Below are 21,404 nucleotides of genomic sequence, written 5' to 3'. Positions count from 1 at the left end.
TGATGTAAAAGTATGTGAATTAGGAAAATGATTGCAAATCTACTTTTACTTGTCATAAGTCAGAGGAACTTACAATTTTTATGGAAGTATTCACGTATCAGATGCTAGTATCAGATAAGCCATTAAAATTCTGTAGAAAGTGAGACAGGTATCTATCTGCATGTGGATTCTTTAAACTTTGCATAATAATAATATAGTAAAATACTATTGGAACCATATCTCAGGTGACGCTTTTCTAGCCTTACTTACTGGAGTAGGCAACTGAGATATACATGGGATGTAACTGTTTTGAAGTGGCAGAAGAGAGAATGTTCTTTCATGTGTTACAGATTGCTAAAAATTGGGTAGGGCCTACTGAGAGATTGTACTTTGCACCTTAGATTAAAGTAATTGTATATAGAGAAAATGTGTGTGTGGTTTAGTTGTCATTTAGAATTAAAATTTGTGTTCATAAAATGAGAACCATAGCCATACCATTATGAAAAATTACTTTTCTCGTGTCCTAAGAAGCATGTTTTGCCAATGAAGTTTACAGTGATATGGTAGAAACCTGGAAACTTGAAAGATTAATTTGCTAGATAGCTTATTGCATATTTACTCTCTGTTACTCAAGCAGATGCATGCAACATTAGCATTACTTTTTTTTTTTTTTTTTTTTTTTTTTTTTTTCTATGTAGTATTTGATTTAGAAAGAGAAGACTTTGCAGAGAAACTGTAACTTAGATTAGTTATGTGTTTTATCATACTTTTATTGTGGCTATGAATTCACACTGCAACTCTGTGTCCAGAATTTTAAAGTATTTTGTATACCTAGATGTTGTGGAAAAATAAAATTTTCCAACTCAAAGTAAAATAAAGGGAAAATTTTAAGAAAAGACATATGTTTCACAAGTAGCATAAGTCATTATTTCTTTAAAATATAACCATAATTTGAAAACTCTATTTCTTTTCCTGTGAGACCTGAAAAACCTCTCTGTTAAACAGTGCAAATTAATATCAACAAGTGAGTATGTGGATACAGTGCAGTTGCCAAATCATTGAACCAACTAGGGATAAATGCTTCTCTTTTGATATAGCCATCTTTACAAATCATGTTGATTTTCCTGCTATAATTAGTCTTGTTTTTAACTGCATTTCATGTGGTTTTAGTTCTGCCTCAGATGAGTGCACCACAATTTTGTTTGCTCTAAATAAAAAGTTAGATTAGAAGAAGAATTATTTGAACAAAAAAAAATCCTTATAAGTGCAGCATGAGACTGAACTCTGAAGTATTACTGTACTTGCTGTGGAATCGGTGACTTCTATATCATGTAACATGCTTATATTTCTTTTTAAACATTTAGGAATTTGCCAGATCTTTCTTGTTATGTGGTTGCTGAAGCATTTTCCTGGCATGGCAGTGGTGATTGATGAACACACTTCAGGTAAGAAATCAGATATATGCCATTTGTTATGCCTGTTCATTAACTTCCCTCACATTGTTTTGGTTAAGTTTCAATAGTAGCAGTCTTCAACAGTACAGCATCAGAATTCACTGAATATAAAATGTAAATAATCACTTGTCTACGTGAATGTTTAAACATGTCTCTCTGTAAATCATTGTGAACAGGTTTTTGGTTTTTCTCCTAGGTTTGGTAACTCTGACAACAGATGACGTTACATGTTAAATTGGGTTTTAATGATCAAAATATTATTTTAAGGTATGGTCTGTCACTTCTAATTCTTCCATCAACCCACCTTTTCCTCCAAGAATTAGTTCCATCTACTTTAAGTTATACCAGATTGGAACATCTATTCCAGAAGGCTGTACTTTTCTTAAACCACACTTGGCTCTGCTAAAAAATATTTGTGAAGTTGACCCCTTATTAAACTTTTTACCAGTTAGCCTGCTCATACTTTGCTAAAAATATCTGTATGAAGAGGAAAAAAAACCACTTTTTTTCTTTGTATGTAGTGAGTTCCAGCCTATCCCAGTGGATGCTGGCTCTCCAGCAAGTTATGTTCTTCTGCCTCTTGTGATCCAGGTTTGGTCACTTAACTTTTGCACATAGATCAGTAGCAGTCACGAATAATCTGATGTGCATTTCAGCTGCTTCTGCCTGTGTTCCAGCAAAAGATATAGAGACTTCATAAAATTTGTTTTTCTAAATAAATCTGCTTCTATAAAAGATACATTTCCATTAAAACTCCCAAGAATACTATGTAAATACAGTAAAAAGATAACATGTGCCAATGCTGTTTTTTAGCACAGAGCTGCAAACATTTTTTTTCAGTCTTGTCATGTACAAGAGTTAGCTGATGTTGATAAACTGTAAAATTATCAGTAATACATAATTATCCTCTGTAACTGATTAGAATTGTGGGAACAAATATGCTGGCTGCTATTATAGTCTTTACCCTTGCCACTGTATAAAAGTATTTCCTTCACTTACTGTTGAATTTCATTTCACTTTAGCAGTTACAATTGTAAGCCTGAATATAAGGCCAATTTCAGAATTTCTTGAGTGGTTTTGTAACCTGTTCTTTGAGATTGTGCCAATCCAGGATAGCCTTGGCAGTTAACCCAAGCTCTTTAAAGAATACCCAAAAGTATGCAAAGGTTGGTTTTGATTCAATTCTTGCTCTGTCTCCAGCTTCCTGGAAAGTGATAGATGAATTCCTTAGTTCCCACATCAGTGTGAAGCAAGCACCTATACACCTATGTGACCTATAGAAAGACTGATGTCTTTCTTCTGATAAGAAAGTAGTAGCATGCTGCACAAAAATGTAGTCTAGAACAACACGTGCCCATGGCTACATTGAGCTGTCTGTGCACATGTGGGCCTTGTGCTGGTGAGGCAGAGCTACGGAGAAGCTGGTACTCAGAGCTGAAGTTTACTGGCAATGTACTTTTCAGCTAAGGTAAAAGACTTGGCCTTTTATGTTAGAGTTGTATCGGTACATGCTTGGGCTTTATCTCTGTGCTCCAATTGTCCTTTTTTTTCTTACTTCGTAAGTGTATTGTGAAGACAAACATGGCAAAGACTGCACTGTGTTCATGTGGGAGCCAGATGTGTACATAATATAGACACAGAGTTAAAGACATGTTTAAAGATAAGAGCATAAAATATGCAAATGGATGACCTTGGAGTGTACTTTATTCTGCAATTTGGGGGTTATAAAACCATGAACACAGCAAATGCTTTAAAATGTCAGTATCAGTTAGATCAAGGGTCCAGGTTATGTCTAGAGCTTTAGGAAGACATAGCAGACTCTTGTTCCATAGAGTGACTGGTAGCTAATGCCTGGGGAGGAAAGTGGAGCAAGCCCAGCATATGGTTGCTTCCCATCTCATCCTGTAGTGATCTGCAGATGATGGAGTCATTGGTGGTCTCTGTGTTCTTTTCTCTCTGTTTCTCTGTGCCTTGGGTGTACTTTTCTCCTTTTGTGAATTTCTGGGACTATGTTTTGAACCTGGATGAATTTTTGGGCTCTGCAATTTCATGCCATTCAGAATTCCCGAATTGAATGCCATGGAGTGAGAGAGCACCGTGCTGTTTGCTTTGTACCTCCTACTTGCTAATGTCACTTAATCTGGGGACTATGATGATGTGCTAGAACATTCAGAAGTTGCACAATACCCTTTTTTCTCTAGTGGGATGGTGGGAAAGGAGGATGGCTGCTAAGCTTTAAATAAAGTATCTTCTTAAATAGCTGGGCTAAATAAAATCTCCCTGAAGTAAAATGAAACCAAACAGCTTCTGTGGTTCTGATTGCTAATGCCTTCAAAATATGTAGGTCTGAAGCAGCTAGTCAGACCTGTCTTGCTTTTCTTTTTGAGCACACTTTCCATGCTTTTTTTTTTTTTTTGGCATGGAGATGAATAATTTGGAGGTTGCGTGGCCATTATGTTCTGCTCCTCTTTGGGTTCCAGAAAGCCAAGAAGGTGCTCAAGTCTCCTGTTCTGTGAGGTAGTCATCCTGGACATTTTTTTCCTGACAGAACTCAAGATTGTGTGGAAGAAACTATCAAAGTTCAAATATCACTGTAGACATGCATTCTGTGTGTTGAGCCTCCCAACAACACATTAAAACAAAGGACCGTTAATCAGAATTAAACATTCTTTTCTCTTGTTATTTTTATTTATTTGTTTAAAATACCGCTTTCAACTTCACAGAGATTTAGATGGGTTGGAAAGAAAAAAAGGAATTACGCAATAGTGCGTTTGCTGCAAAATCATTGTGTTGAGGACTTGGCTATGTGTATTGCAACTATTGCATCAAGGCTATGGAAGGAACTGTGAATATTGCATAAATTTACCTGACTTGGTTAGATGGTGTGTCACAAAAATATACTGTGCAATATATATAATACTGACTATACAGTAGACTTGTCAAACTTGAAAAAGCTGTGGCTGTGCTGAAGTTGAGCCTCTTTGGAAAAAGTAAAATGCGATACTGTGAATGTGTTAAGTATAGAATATAGAATACTAGAATTTCAAAAGTATAGGCTTTTAAAATTCTACAAAAGCATTCAGAACCAAAATAACAGCTCTTAGCTAAAACTTTAGAGTTAGTTTAAGGAGAGTAATTTAATTATACTGATTCTCCTTGTTTGCAGAGACAGTTTTGGAGATATAATTAATGCAGCTGTGTAAAAGTTGGGTTTATTTTTGCTCTCCGTTTTTGTTTTTCTTCCAGACAGTGAAGAACATGGACTTGCTATCTGATCCAGATTACAACTTAACATTGTACATGTATTTTCATCCCATCTGCCCTCATTTTTCCTTTTCTGCCTATATTTGGGGCAGAAAATGATTCAGTTCTTATAAAGGGTCACCTTACTATCCAGGGTTGAATCCTTATGAGACACAAAGCAAGTTGGGTGCAGCATACTATTTAATGCTTTTTTCAGTTGAAGATAACTCCACTGTCTTTGCTCTAATGGCTTATGGAAACGTGATGGCTCAGCACATAAAAGACTGCTAAGCCACCTCTCCTACTTAGAAAAAAATTACTGGGCACCTTATTCCTCTTATTCCTCAAATCCCCAGAAAATGGGCATAAATTTGTGCTTGAATCCCACCTATGGTACAAGAAGACAAGCTGTTTGTTGCAGAGCAAAGAGCTGGAACTTCAAATAACAAGCCTTGCAAGACTGGAAGTATAGGTGAAGTGTTTGCTCACGGGTGTAAGTCTTCAAAAAAGTCAGGAAGGTAAGAAAAAAAAGTAAATTCTTTGCTGTCCTTGCCTGTGTAAAAAGGAGTGGCTAAGAAAACTGCTGTGAATGTTTGGAAGTGGAGAAAGTGAGTTGGCCAATTTTATTAGACTAAAGAGAATCAGGTTTATCCACAGATCATCTGGATGCATGTGAATACATGGAAATGGATTGTATCTTGCCAGAGATATGTATAAAAATTAAAAAAAAAAAACAACAAAAAACACAAAGCATTTCATTTATTTATTTATTTATCTGCAACAGGATATAACTAGACTGTAAACCTTGGCAGGACTCTAATATCTGAATTCCTCTTGAAACTCTAACTGTCTTTTGTAAGACTGATTCTGGAACTGGAACAAATGAGAAACTTTTCAATATTCTTCCTCGTGTTAATTAGGTGAAACAGTAAGTTTAATATTTGTCCAAACAGAGCTCAAAACAGGCAAGAAATTGAGAATAGAGGAGCCAAACAAGGATAAGTAATGAGACAGTTTCTCAAACTGGCAATGGAATACCACGATTTTGGAAAAAGCACACTTGCAAGCTTCCTTTATTATTATAACCTCTTGAACAGAATAATCCAGTCCAAACAGCTATAAACGCTTTCCAATAGAGAAGTTTATGACCTAGTTTCAGACTGAAATGCTCACAGTATCACAGTGTGTGAAAGGAACTTAAAAGAAGATGCTAGTGGAAATGCCTCTGGAGCAACTTGGTGTATTTAGCCACTCCTGCCCTTTTCAAATACTTGCTAAGTGGAGTCATCCTAAAACTTTTGTTGAGTGTCATCACATGGCACTTACAGGGCAACCAGGTGATCAGGCCCAGTCAGCATGGGTTTATGAAAGACAGGTCCTGCTTTACGAACCTGATCTCCTTCTATGACAAAGTGACCCGCTTGGTGGATGAGGGAGAGGCTGTGGATGTGGTCTACCTTGACTTCAGCAAGGCTTTTGACACTGTTTCCCACAGCATTCTCCTCAAGAAACTGTCTGCTTGTGGCTTGGACTGGTGTACGCTTCGTTGGGTTAAAAACTGGCTGGATGGATAGCTGGGCCCAAAGAGTCGTGGTGAATGGAGTCAAATCCAGTTGGAGGCTGGTCACTAGTGGCATTCCCCAGGGCTCGGTACTGGGGCCAGTACTCTTTAATATCTTTATCGATGATCTGGGTGAGGGGATCGAGTGCACCCTCAGTAAATTCGCAGATGACACCAAGTTAGGTGTGTGTGTTGATCTGCTCAAGGGTAGGAAGGCTCTGCAGGAGGATCTGCATAGGCTGGACCGATGGGCTGAGGTCAACTGCATGAAGTTCAACAAGGCCAAGTGCCAGGTCCTGTACCTGGGGGGCAATAACCCCAAGCAGAGCTACTGGCTGGGAGATGAGTGGTTGGAAAGCTGCCAGGCAGAGAAGGACCTGGGAATATCGGTGGATAGTCAGCTGAATATGAGCCAGAAGTGTGCTCAGGTGGCCAAGAAGGCCAACAGCATCCTGGCTTGCATAAGAAACAGTGTGGCCAGCAGGTCTAGGGAAGTGCCCCTGTACTCGGCTCTGGTGAGGCCGTACCTCGAGTACTGTGTTCAGTTTTGGGCCCCTCGCTACAAGAAGGACATTGAGGTGCTTGAAAGAGTCCAGAGAAGGGTGACAAAGCTTGTGAGGGGTCTGGAGAACAAGTCCTACGAGGAGCGGCTGAGGGAGCTGGGTTTGTTCAGCCTGGAGAAAAGGAGGCTCAGGGGCAACTTCATCACTGTTTATAAATACATTAAAGGAGGCTGTAGCGAGGTGGCGGTTGGTCTATTCTCCCATGTGCCCGGTGACAGGATGAGGGGCAATGGGCTGAAGTTGTGCCAGGGGTGTTTTAGGTTCAATATTAGGAAGAACTTCTTTCCTGAGAGAGTTGTGAGGCATTGGAATGCGCTGCCCAGGGAAGAGGTGGAGTCACCATCCCTGGAGGTCTTTAAAAGACGTTTAGATGTTGAACTTAGCGATATGGTTTAGTGGAGGACTTGTTAGTGTTAGGTCAGAAGTTGGACTTGATGATCTTGAGGTCTCTTCCAACCTAGACAATTCTGTGATTCTGTAAAAATATATCTATCTATCCACATATATTTAAATTCTGCAGGAGACCTAGAGTTGGCATGAAGACTTTCCATAGGATATCTGATTTTATTTTTTATATATATTTTTTTGTAATAGAACACTTTTTGGAAAAATAATCATTCTCAGAGTTATTTCAATGGGAATTTGGCAATTACAGGATGCCTCTCTCCATCCTGTGTTCCTCTGGAGCAACAAAGGAAAAAAATTGTGTTTTTAATCTGGTGACAATTACAAAATCTCTTCTGGGGTGAGATGCAGAAAGCTTTGATTAGGCTTCATTTGTTTCATGGCCTTCCTTCAAGGAGTAGGGGCAAAAAGTTGAAGGGATTGTGCTGGGTGGGTGGGAACCAAAACCTTGAATGGCAACTTCTTTTAAATTGGAGAAATATTTCTCTTTGGTTCTTTATGCCCTCGCAATAGGCATCAGAACAAACCATATTTTAATTATCTGGCTTGTGGAGAGGCTGGACAAAGTGGTAGTTTTGTGAAGAGAAGGAAGCAATGCTATAACAAACTAGATGAGCTACTGCAAGTTGGGGGATTTTGTTTGTGCTCCCTTTTCCTGGTGTTCTGTGACTCACTCACGTCACTGAAAGCAAGGGAGCTGTGCTGATCCCCATCTGATTTGGTGCTGATCAACACCATGTACCCTTTTCTTCTGCTTCTTTAGGCAGGCTGAAAGTGATCATGAGAGCACAGACCAAGAAGCGTTCTTAGCCAAGAAGCATTTCTACATGTTGCTGAAATATATTAAATAATACTTGGTTAGCATAGCAAGAGCTATAGTTAAAATTCCTACGGTGTTTCAATTATTCTTTTATTATTCCAGTTGCTTATAACTTCCTGAAATGCTCATGTCTCAAGCTGAAATTTTCCAGACTTGATATTGGCCTGACAGTGACCTTTCTTCTCTTTTCTTCTTTGTTTCTCTTTTCTCTGTGGTATTAAGTGAATATGGCTTGGACATTTCATTTTTAATGAGAAGAAAATAGTAGAAAAATACACTTCAGCTGTTACTTTAAGACCCTAAGACTGTGAGTAGCTCAAGTGGTGCAGCTGTTAGAGAAATGGTGGTGAAAATCCTTGGAAGTGCTTCTTGAATCTTACTAGAATCAGCGAGAGGGGCACTCAGAGTGCTATCAATGTTAGGTCTTAAAATTGAATTTTCTTTCCATAATGCACATGCATTATGCTCCTCTGTAGTTATCACATGTGGCTATTTTGGCCATGATCAGTGAATAGACTGTTTGAGTTGAGTGATGCAGTAGTCCTCGCTGAAAGAGCAGATCTGTTTCTTGCTGTTTGCCACAACTCTGGCGCCACAGGGCTCATAATTTGGAAACAGCACAGCACAGCTGGCAAGCACTGCGCTGGGACCTGCAGCCTTTGGGGCACCCTTCCTGCCCCAGCCAGGGCTCAGTTCAAGCTGAAAATGTGGAATTTCTCAGAAACATTTATGAACGGAAAACTATTAACAACAAAGCACAGTTTTTAGATAAGATTTTTGACTGGCTCTTCTCAAGCTGAAGGCTACAGTAGTTTGGGGTAGAACCTGGTTTTCTTGGGAAGGGATTTATACTTAGGATGGAAAGAGTAGAAATATATTTCCAAGTGCTTTTCTTTAAATTAATGGTGCTACCATGTCTCTTTATTAATTTATGTAAAGACTGATAATGGTGGTGATATTGATAAACAGCATATTTTTAATTTATTTTTATTTTTTTTTTCTACTTTACTTGTAAGATGTATCTCATGGAGAAAGGCCACGCTTGTTGGCTTGCGCACAGCCAGTCATACCTTAGAGGTCTGGGTTTTTGCAGAGGATATCCAGTTTGAGTGTTTCTGTAAAACATTTTAAGAAACTTTTAATTTCTGGAACTGGCTTCTTCTAATTTCTTCTTTTCCATGGGAAATACAAATTAACATGCATTCATGAATCATCTTTTTTCCCGTTGTTATATCGACATGTATTACCATTGACTAATGCAAGTGTCTGACTCTGAAAGCTACAGGGCAGCAGAACACAGAGGATAAGAATAGAACTGCAGGCAGGCCTGGTAGAAGTTCCCCCTCACCCCCTTGCCCTTTAACATGTGTTTTAAGTGAATTCGCCAGCTCTGAACATCCAGTGCGATGTCATAATTCTCTGTTCCTGTAGAGGACTGATGAAACTTTCTTCATTCCCTATCATAAACTCCAGTAGATCACCAGCAGAATTGTCCTTTCCAAGAGCTCCTGAGAACTGTTCCATCTCTCCTTCAGCTGCGCTTCCAGATGCTGGGTAGAAGTATGGTTCCAATTGCATAAGCAGAGCTTTCCATATCACAAGTCAGTTGAGAAGACCAGTTTCTTATTTGTGAATTGCATTATGCACGTTGCTTTCTTAATTCATTGAAGTCTTATTTTCATTTTCTTTACCAGCTCTTCTTTCACTTCTCCATGTCATTGTTTGCTCTTTTTTTTTTTTTTTTTTTTTTTTTTTTTTTTTTCATGCTATCTCAAAAGCTGGTCTATGATATTTTTCCCAAAGATGATACATGAAGAAAAAGTTAACAGTGCTTCCTAGGGACCACATTCCTAGCAGGAAAATTTACAGCAAGGCAGACCTAATTTTAATTTTTAGTGCACTGTTTTGTTTGAAGGACGGCTCTTAAAATATAGTATTTTCCACTTAAGTTATGCAAACTCCAAACTAGCAGAATTTCATATGTAAATCTAATGAAAATAATTGTCCCTGCACAGACGGCACCCTTTCTGTTAATACTGAATAGCTGCTGATGGCTCAGTGACTTTAAATTCTTGACAGTGGTGAAAGCAGTTTTGAACTACATGATCAGGCTGGATCACTTCCTGCCGGCTCTGTCAGGTAGAACAGTAAGTTACCCAAAGAAAAAAGGGCTTTTTGTTGAATGCTGAGGCAGTTTGTTTCAGGGTTTTTTTGATTGTTTGCAGGTGATATAACAGAAGCTGAAGAGAGGGCTCATTTGGCCTAAAGGAACAAACTCTTGTTTTATTATAAATTCCTACACTTTGAGTCTGACTTGTGGTTTCCTGGCAGTTAATTCTTTACAAAAACTTGAACAGTCTGAGGTGGGTAAGAGGGATATCAGTACATTATTATCTTTGCATGGCTATGTTAACTACTAATTAAAATAAAATAAAAATAAAAAAGACAAAAAGTCTCCAAATACTCAAAATACTGGAGATGAAAGAGTTGCAGAATATAATACAAAATATTACATAAATATATATATAACAAACAAAAACAAGGGCATGGGCAGATTGACCTATTTGTTGTTCACTCCAAGCAATAGTAAATTCCATATTATCCAGATGAATGATCAGTGCATTTAATATGAACTTATTCTCAGCTGCATCACCACACTACCATTATTTCATATACTGAACAAGTATAGCTGCAGAATTTAAGACTTGTTCAATAAGTATGGAAGTCCCATCACAACCACCTCTACTTCTGAAATTAGTTGAAGCCTATTTACTGCACCACAGAGAGAAACATCTACCTCAAAGTGGCATTGATCTGTTGTAAAAAGTGGAGTCTGATATCAGAACTTCAAAGAGACCTGCTTTGTATTGCACATCTATGTCTCCAGAACAGGAGGGGCTTTTATTTTTAAATCTCATCACAAGACTTTGCTCCAACTTGCTGTCCTCTTGGTAGGAATCTTGTCAGGTGTGGCATCCTTCTGACCAGTTATGGAGTTAGCTGTGAACTACATAACCATATCAAACACAAACGTCTGAAAAATATGAGGCTTGCTTTCCAAGGAAGACCTTGGATTCTGAATTTTCTTAGGCTTTTAGACATAAGGAAAATGACTAAAACAGAATTGCCTGGTACACACACAGGAAACAGATTCAGAAATTAAAATAGAGTCTTATCTTTAAAGTTAATGTTGCTCATCCAAATAGTAACACACATTTCAGTACTGGCAGCAGGTATTGACTCCCACTTCTTTGAAGACAAGGAACTTTTTTTTTTTTTATTATTTGGGGGGGGGGATTTCTGTCACTGAAACTAATGGTTTAGGTTTCTTCTCTTCCATGCTCTCTTTGGGCTTGTACTTTCAGTTAAATCTATGTAAAGTTTTTGAAAGAAAAGCATCTATTTGCATCACAGTTATTTAAGAGAGGACTCAATTATTGAAGTGTCCAGAAACTTGATATTTTGAAATTTTTGGCCTGACATGTCTCTATTGTACACTGAGGTATGTTTTTCCAGGGTTACAGCTAGTAACCCTGGAAATGAACCCTTGGTTCATTTTGTCAGCTGTAGGATATTTGGGATGGATTACAAATAGGAACGTGGAACTAATTTTATCATGTTGGTTTTATATTCAGTGACTTCTGCACTGGTCTTTCCTTTGTAATCTTTGCTCTGGCTATAGGCTCAAGTATTTTGCTATCCAGAATGGACTCTGGTGTTGGAAATTTTAGTAACAAAAGTCTTTTTGTCTTGGAGTATTTGAAAACTGACAGCTCATCTTTTAACCTGTTGGATCAAGTTTAATGGGGATTGATAGTCTTATATCTTTTTTTTTTTTTTTTTTTTTTTTTTTTTTTTTCCCCTCACAGTTTTCTGCTCATTAATAAAAGAGTTTTTGGCGACGAGTACTTTGGAAAAAGTCAGTTTAACTCATGAAATGCCAGTGTCCTAAGCACTCTTGCTTTGTTTCTTCCCCAGCCCCCACATGCCACCTCTTATAGACATGCCCTAGGAGTTAATAAAAGACACACAAGACAGAAAACCCAGTAGAGGCAAAAAAAAAAAAAAAAAAATCTCCCTGAGAGAGCTGCAGCAACTCCCACACAATAAATTCATGGCTGACTGAACACCACTGCTTTTCTGCAGAGGGGAGGGATCACAGTTACTTTTTTTTTTAAATTTTTTGGTGCGCAGCTAGTTGTGTGAATGTGCCCTGGGTGCTTGACCTCCCTCCCCACCTTCCCAGGCCCCTTGAAAGTGACTGTAATCCTCCTGGCTCCTGTTGCCTCCGCTGGCAAAACACACCAGCTCTTAACTTGGAAGGCATCCCGTTGTGCAGATGTGCCTTGTCCCGGGGAAGACGGCCCTCTCCCAAGCCCGGTGCTTCTCTGTGCACTCGGGAATGACTAATTCTGGTTATATTACTGCTCTGTGTACAGTCGGTGGGTTGTGTGTGTACTGGGGGGTGTTCTTCCTTGTGGCAGGGATCAGTGTAGGAGGGCTGTATTGCAGATTGCACACCATCTTTTTCAGACACTGGGTGCATACGGTGACTCAGTTTGTTAACTGAAAATTAAACTTGAGAGTCTAAACTTGTTTAAAGATGTTTACAACCAAGATTAATTGTGTATTTTTAGGCTTTGGGTCATGATTAGCACATAGACTTTCTTGTGTATATTGTAAGGAAGCAAAGTGAACAGTGGCTTATTACTGCAGGGAAGCTGAAGGCTGCTCTGGGGTATGCGCCTTTGTGTATCACTGCCTTTAGCAGACTCAGAAAAAGCTGAAAATAGGGAAAGCTGAACCTCAGTGGCGTGCCCTAGTGCTGCTATGGATTGTATTTGGCTAGCACGAGGAATGAATTGAAAAATATTCAGTGTCTCTGCTAAAAAGTGACAGCCTGCCTGTGTCCATCAGCTGGGAAAGGCAGAGCAGTGTTCTGCCATTGGGGTGTCTTCAGGCAGAGGTGAACTAGTGAGACAGCAGACCTACAGAAATCATTAGCCTAGAAATCAGGAAGTGAGGGTTTTGCCATGATCAAAGCAGGACTGAGTGGGAATATTGCCTTGTTGGGACGTTTGTATTCCTGTTGTCTGATGGAGGTGGTGCCTGCTTGGCTCTGCTGGCATCCAGCCATGTCAGCTCGTGCTGGCTGGGGAGAGGGGCTGTCCACTGTCCTTTCCCAGGACAGAAATATCAGAGCAAGAAATTTCTCCATGCAATTCAATTACCCTGCTCAACCACCCTTGGGTAGCAGAACAGTCAGTGGAAGCGATGTTGGTGGCAGTGCTACAGCTCTGTAGGTTCAGCTGCACCAGAGATTAGGCCCATTTCAAGCTGTCACTTTCATAGCCATACCCTTCCTCTGATCCCAATCATTAAGAGATTAGGTATCTTGAAATATCAACATTTGTTGCCCCCCTCCCCCCCACACACCTGGAGCAAACCACTTAGCCTACAGATGTGGGAATGCTTAAATAGGTTTTCAGTGGGAAAGAAATGCTGAGATTCTGCGATGTATAATTTATACAGAAGAATAGTCTTTCACCTGCAGAGCGCTGGTAAATGCTGCTTTTGTACTGTGGCCAAGAGCATGCGCTGATAAGCCAGTGGGAAAAATACAATAAAAATAGGAATATGCATCAGAGGGCGAGAGTGCTGACTTCTCAGATCTTCCATAGCACACACACTGTTTTAAAACTTTTTTTATTTGGGGGCATTGTTGCAGGTTTTGAGCCACGTATTTTTCAAAAAGTGAGTTTAATTTTTGTGTTTAGAGGTGACATTCTGCCACTCCGGTATCTATTCTGTTGTCCATTCTTGCCTCCCATTTTGAACACCAGAGTTCCTGGCAAAGCAAAACGTAAGTTGGAGGCTTTCTGTATTTTGAAGAAACTTGAATGGATTTAAAATAAAACCTTCATCATAAGGAAAAGCTCAATACTTTCTACTCCGAGATCTACTGGAAATACCTGAATGGCAGCCAAAGTGGAGGGCTTTTGATTCACATGCTGCACTTTCTGAGGGAAGAGTGTTTAAGTAACCAAAAAATGAGATTTTTGGTGCTTTGGCAATTAGGAATTTGACCAAAGCTTTGGAAAGGAGTAGCAAGAGGTAGTACACAGTTTCATTTGGAGGCAAGTGCTCCGCAGCTTGATTGATTTGTGTTGGCAAATACAGCATTTCAGTACAGACACATGCTGTAACATTTTGCCACTGCAAGAAAAAACAACCAGACTCTGGGTTCTGTATCTAAAACCAGCTCCTGGACTTGTGGGCATCAGTCATTCCTACAGCACTGTTCACCTGGCATCGTGCTGGGAATTCCCTTGATTTTATGCTCCAAGTAGGGAACTAGACATGGATATGTCTGGATCTCTGCAGCTAAGCTGCAAGCATGCATGCTGAACCTTTGTGTGGGTAGAGCAGTTGTGTGATTTGCTTATTAGGGAAAACTGATAATTTTGGACTCATTTTGAATAGCTTTCACATTCTAGTCAGCTTTTTTTTTTTTTTTTTTTTTTTTTTTTTTTTCCATTTGTTTTCCATATTTGTAATTTTTCATACTGAAACATCCCAGCAAAAGCTGGCATAAAAATTTGTCTTTTTTTTTTTTTTTTTTTTTTTCATAAGGAAATCCATAATACGTACTATAAGGACAAAAGTGCATTCTGTTCATTCATAGGACAAAAAGTAGGCTGTATTAGCTCCTTTTAATGTTCTCTACATTAAGGCAATAATAAAGTAATTCATATTATCACATGGAGTTCTCTTGAATCTTATTCAAATGGAGATAAAATTTCCCATGTGAGTGATGACAGAATGTACATGGAAATTATATATCCTTTTTCTTGGTTGTATCATTTTTGCCACTTGACATGCAAAGGCACGTTTTCCTCTTAAAAAAGAGTTTTTGGCCAAGTTCTACTTTTTCAAATCCTCTGACGTATAGCAGACGGTTTTGCTGATTTTTTCAGCAGTGGGTTCAAAATTTTGCTCTTTTGCTTATAGAACTGAGAAGAGACTGATCCATAGTCATGCAAAAAGTGCATTTTATTCTTGTTTAAAATAGGAGAAACTTTCAGTACGCAGGAATTACTATTTTAAATACACTTCATTTTATCTGCAAATCCTCCCACATAATTTACTTTAAGTTTTAAAGCAGCTGTGATTGTCTTCTCTTGCCTGCAGCTGTTCCCTTTTTCTTGAAACTTGGACTGACTGAAGCAGTTGGTCTAGACATAGTTGGTGTATTTTGAGGGGAACTTACTCACTCATCTGGTGTTTTCCATACACGTGTGAATGCACACATATACCTACAGTATATGGTATATACATTTAGATTTTACTTCATTGTGCACTTTGGTCTACAAAGCCAAGCAGGAGAACAAGGCTGTTTTTGCAGGAAGATATCACCAAATGCAATGATCTAAAACTGCAGTTCCACTAACTTTTTGCATCAGGCCACCTGGGGAAGTAGCTCTGCTATTAAGACAATCAAAGTACAGACTGGATTGCAGCAGCTTACTTTTTTTTTTTTTTTTTTTTTTTTTTTTTTTTTTTTTTTACTTAAAATTCCCCCAATTTTAATATTACAAGCGGACTGAAACTTAACACTCACACTAGGCGGAGTGATCTCCCAACTTCATTGTCTGACATGGATTCTTGAACCAAAGAGGAACTGATATAGGTCTGTGAAATTCACCCCATAAATTAGGAGACTGTGATTCTCCAGGGATGCTGGTACGGGGTTATGCTGTATGTTCTTGGCAGGATTGATTTTTGTGCATTTGCACAGAAGGGATGGCGGGGGGCGGAGGGGGGGGAGACGCAAGGAATCTAAAACCAAACAAGTCAGTCTTTTTGAGAAGAAAATGTTTATTGAAGTTGGCTTTAATTTAGGTGCCATACTAGGGGAAGAATTGCAGTGGTATTTAAGCATAACATTCGCTTGAACATGATGCTGTGTAGCTTCCCTAACATCTGTAAGGTTGCTCTGGATGTGCTGTAGATTGCTGCAGCCAAGGTCAGACGTGGGTCATGGGTGTGGGTGTGTATACAGACTATACTACAGAGTATATATCAGAAGCATCTGCAAGCTGCAGAGCTCTGCCAGTATCACTCCAATGATTTGAAACACCACTAGGCTTTAAAACAAAACATGCTTTCTCATAGCATTGGCTGTTCAAGGGTGTAATGGATATTCTTAAATGTAACAGGAAAGCATATACAGTAATTAAAACACAGACCAAGAGAATTACTCAAATTTGGCAAAAGTGCCTGAGAAAGTATCTGCTTTAGCTGTAAATATAAATGATGTACTAGCCAAAATTACTTTCAGAGGCTTTAATTACATCTGTTTTAGTTTAGGTTGTAAAATGCAGGATAATGTATTTTTAATGTAATTCATGGCTAATCTGTGGATTGAAGTATCGTTTCGATAGGAACGGTGTACTTGGAGTGGGATCATTGAAAATTTCCGTTTTGGTCTCTGTGCTGGTCTGTGGCAGGGCATGATGTCCAGAATCGCAAGGTTCTTAGTATGCGTGCAACTGGTGGTAGATCACTTTATTTAAATCAAACACACACACACAATGGTAAAAAAAAAAAAAAGCAATACTGCCTTTATTTTAAGGAAAATGCATAGTTACATAAGAAGCTGTTCATATTTTCAGACAGGTAAACCAGTCATCAAAAGCAAACATTTTTTTCCATAGTTTCTTCTGAAATGTGCACAGTAGGACTGGGGTGTAATACTTCTCAAAGTGTTACTGTTTGTAAATGAGCTTGAGCTATTCAATGTTTTTCTCTAGTTAACATTTTCTAAACAATTAAGAAAACTTGTGTATGTGTGCATGTGTGTTTCTTCCCATATTCTGTATTGCTTGGTAGCTCTGGTAGTAATACACCAGTAATGAGTGACTTAAATGCTACCACGAGAAGGCAAGGTCCAGGTAAGGAAGGGGTTGGCAGTACTTGCAAATCTATCTCCTCATAGAAAGGATTTTAAGAGTGCCATTTGAAAAAAAAAATAAAAATAAATAGAGCCATTATACAAAGCAGCAGATTCAAATGACAGATCTGAACAATTTCAGAAGAATATCTGAATGAATTTTAAACACTACTGGCCACTATATTGGATGAGTTGTGAAATAAAGAGTGAACTCAGCAAGAGAAGCAAGGGGAAAAAGTAGTATGTCCTTCTGCTCAAAAGGGCAGAGAAAGAGGAACCAGGAACTACTGCTCAGTGAGCATCAGTTCAACATGTAAACACATACACAAATGAATAAGTTAACAGGTATAAAGATAGAAACTCTGTGCATCTGAATAACAGAGTAATGAGTTAGAAACTGTATCTGGGTCTTAACCAGGATCTTAAATAGTTTAGTTACACAGATGCAGAACTCAGGCCAGAAAAACTGGAAGACTTTTTTTTTGTCAAAATTATAGTATCAGTAGTAGAAGGAAACTGCAATTCATATAATGTGGCTTGATTTGGGGGGAGTAGTGTCTGCATTGTTTTCTTGTGAAGTCTTACTTAAAATACCATTTTAACTGACTGGTCTGTGAAGGCTGGCACATTGACTGAAATTGAAAACTGACAAAAATAACAACAACAACAGAAAAACAACAAACAAACCACAACAACACAACAACTCCTAAGCCCTGAAACAGATGACAGTAATAATGTACAAGGTTAGAGAGTGGGCACTGTAATGCTCTTCCCATCTCATATTAAAGGACCTTAATATAAGGATGTGGCACACTGATGTGTGGTAGCAAACTATGAACTCTCTTCCACTTCTGCATGCAGGGATAATCAACTCTTTTCAAATGGCTTAGCCTCTTGCTGTGAGCAGGATCTGAGGCTATGGTTTTAGCACATTGTTGATTTCTAGCAGGAGGAGTAGCTGCACCAGTAGTTTCAGGACCAGGTCTCTGAGAATTTTCATCCATTTTGTGTGTGCATGTTTGGAGCATCTCTTTTTAAATGCCTCCAGCAAAATTTTTTTTCAATTGTTGATGTGTTACTGGAGATCTTTATTGTAAGAAAAGCTGTTATAAAACACCATAAGTATGCTCAACTCTCTCTGCTGTTTTCTTCCAGAACTTTCCTGAAAAATCATCCTGTATTGGAAGGCCTAGGATTTACATTTTGCAACTTTTCTCCACAAATATGAGGTTCAGGAAAGCAGTTTCTCACATAAGTTCTTCATGCAATTGCCAAGAGTTAGGTGTATAAGTTAAGTACATAAGAAAACTTCACCAAATACTATGAGACTTCTGATAAAATCTTAGGTATGTGGCAGTGCTGTCCCTTGATGCATCATTTGCCCCATGACGTATCTGTTAGGGTAGCAACAAAGTGATGGGGATGGATTTGTTTGACTGCACCATCTCAGTGTTTTGGTAGCTGCAGGTAGCATCACTGTGATAAGAGGCAATCATTGCTCTGCTTGGTCTTCAAAAATATTGCTAAAAATACAGTTATGCTACCAGGAGATAATGCTGCCACAGCTGTCAAGAAATGGCTTTTTTTTTTTTTTTTTTTTTTCCTGTTGTCTTTGCTTCATGCACCACAAAGTTTGCTGTCACTTATGTTCGGGCAACAAGGAAACTGTTGTGCTGAAGGCAAGAGCTGAGAATATTCTGGGGCTTTGCTGGTGATTCTGTCCCTTGCTTTCTGAAGATTCTCAGCCAAAATTGGATCTACTGATTTAATCACCAGACTTTAATTATGAAACCAAAGAAATGCCAGTTGCACTCTTCAGTTCTTCTGATGCATCTTTGGGCCTTTGGATTCACTTTTATTAGCTCATAAAGATACAGAAACCAGGAATCCTGTACTGCTTGGGAAGGGGTTATTTGGGAAAGACAGACAGGTAGTTGTAGTAGAAAAAATAGTTGAAATTAATCTGATGGCTGTCAAAACATTTTTTTGACTTAAAAATAATTGGTGTGTCTAACAGTATTGATAGACAGAGTGAAAGTTATCTCTTTCCTTCTTTTAATGCCTAGACCCCTAAAACACCTGCCTATAGTCTAGCCCATGGAAACTCCAACCCATTGTAGCATTACTCCATCCTTCTGGAGGACTTCAAACATGGCACAGCTTGGAGAAGAGTATACCTAGATTATTGAAAGCCAGTTTCCTCCAAAAATTCACAAACAAAACCTATGTTGTATTTGCAAACAAGTAGAAAAAAAAATAACAAAGACTCAAAATAATGAAAGAAGTCCATAACCCTGCCCCCAAACCAATGAAGCAAGCAAGCAACCACCCAATCCAACCATAACATTCCTGCATTTCTCTCTCCCTGGTGCTGTCCTGCCCCCTGAATATGGACTTGACTTCCAGAGCAAATGCCTGCTGTGCATGGTCTGGGTGCCCCTGCATTGGAGGAAGCTCCACACACATGTACTCAGCTGCCTGCTCTACTCCTGCCACAGAAGCAAAGAAGGAAAAGTTCAAAGGCTGTATGGCACAAGTCACCCTAAGGTTAGCTGAGGCTGCAGAGCTCTGCAACTTACTGAGACTTCAGAGCAAGCTCTGAGTTTTGTCCTTGTTTGTGTATTGAAAAAGTTGATGTGTATTTTTCAGAAGGCGTTACCCAAATCGTACTTTCTGTCTGCACCTCTGCAAAAGTGACAGGATGCTTTACATGAGGTAACACAACTGCTTCATTGTCCTTTACTCTTGCTGGAATTTGGTCTCTGAAGAACTTGTCCATTTCTTTTGCTTTTAATACTCCTAAATACAAAAAGTTACAGAGTCAGTCTCCAGTATCAGGTACTTCTGTTGCTGGAGGAGATCAAACATTGTGGATTATGAGATGTGGAGGAAGCTCTGAACTGCTGGATCTGAATCCCCCTGAGGATGTATGGTGATGCTGATGGGATGATGGGGACAGGTATTTAGTTGTGGTCATCTCTAGCTGCTGCTTTCCTGCATTTATCTTGTTGGGTCAAATAAATGACCATGGTCAAAAGATTCCTGTCCTAATTCTTGCTGCCTCCTAGTCTGTGCCATTGCAGTAAGATGTGCTGATGCTATGTGCCTCATGTTGTCAGTTCACCATCAAAGCAGGGTTGAATGCCAGATGGCCGTAATGCTTAACTGCTGGTGTTGATAGCCCTTCCCAACCCCTGGAGAGATTTCCTTCACAGTGGGAACCCTCTTTGTCAAATTTCTCCTTCATCACAGCAGCTCACAGCTTGCTGTGAGCAGAAGAAACCCAAAACAGCACTTTTATGTTCAGAGCAGAATTATACTCAAGCCAACCCATCCTGCTGCAGGGTGGGCAGCCACAGGGAAGATGACAAGCAGTGTTGAGGGAATAACCACCCCCCATCCTCTGTATTAGAACTGCTTGGGTTCAGCTGTGAGTGCCTTCAGCATCTACTGTAGGAATACAATGTTTTGAAACTTGCTAGTTCTTCTGAAAAGAGAATAGAGACAAACCACAGCTGCACTGCATGTTTGGGAAGCTGTGGAAATGCCAGCACTTTACAAGGAGAACAGGGATTTTTGGATGCCATTTATGTGTTTTTAAAGCTTTTATTTATTTTTTTTTTCCTGAGAAAAATAGAAAATACTCCTTTAGAGAAGAACAAACAGGTTTGACTGAAGAAAGAACCAATACATGGCTTCTCACATTTTTTGAACTGACCGTGAGATTTATGGTTTGAGGGTTTGTTGCCTTTGAATGGTTTGGAAGAGAAAGGAATTGAAATATTTCTTCCTCATTCTTTCTGAAATACTTAAGCATTTTTCTTATATTTTTTAATTCTTAATAGAAAGTCTTGAGTTTGCTCAACTTTTATAGTCTAGACTGAAGAACTTTAGATTTCTGTCCTTTTTTAACTAACTAAGAAAGTTTTTTAAACTTTAGAATTGCTTATTTTGTTTTAAAATATGTTATTTTTGGTCAATTAACAAAATTCATGAATAGATCTTAAGCAAAAAGCATCCTGTTAGAACCCGTATTCAATATTTACTGTTTAATAAAGTTTTTTATTTTCATAGACAAAAATAAAATAATTAACTGTTCAGATTTATGTAAGAAGTGCATACTATTTTCTTTTAAATATCTTATAAGAGGTAGAACATATAGTAATTTGGTAGGTTGATTCAAAGTGATTTAAAGTACTGTTAAGTCAAAAAGCTCTTGTTTAAGGAAAGTAAAGAAGGGGGAGAGGATTTATCTTTCCTTTACAAAGTTAATTGAGTCTGTTCTGGTTTTTTTTGTTTTGTTTTGTTTTGTTTGTTTTGTTTGTTTTTTTCCTTGTATTTTGCAAATAATATATTTTCATATATATATGCTATATTGACATACATATGTTAAACTGGTTTCATATATATATCTTTATTCTTTATA

General features: G+C 38.6%; 1 long non-coding RNA gene across 1 annotated transcript in view; it reads left to right on the top strand.

Moving 5' to 3' along the window:
- LOC309874369 overlaps positions 1-21,404 on the top strand; it is a 254,547-nt gene that overhangs the window by 75,948 nt on the left and 157,195 nt on the right. Inside the window, exon 3 of the long non-coding RNA XR_014316822.1 lies at positions 1,344-1,424. This is a non-coding gene — a long non-coding RNA (uncharacterized lncRNA). The remainder of the gene's footprint in view (positions 1-1,343; positions 1,425-21,404) is intronic.

Source organism: Aythya marila (genome assembly GCF_965140915.1).
Source record: "Aythya marila genome assembly, chromosome: 2".
In the NCBI taxonomy this organism is placed as follows: domain Eukaryota; kingdom Metazoa; phylum Chordata; class Aves; order Anseriformes; family Anatidae; genus Aythya; species Aythya marila.
This window is presented reverse-complemented; position numbering and strand designations above follow the sequence as displayed.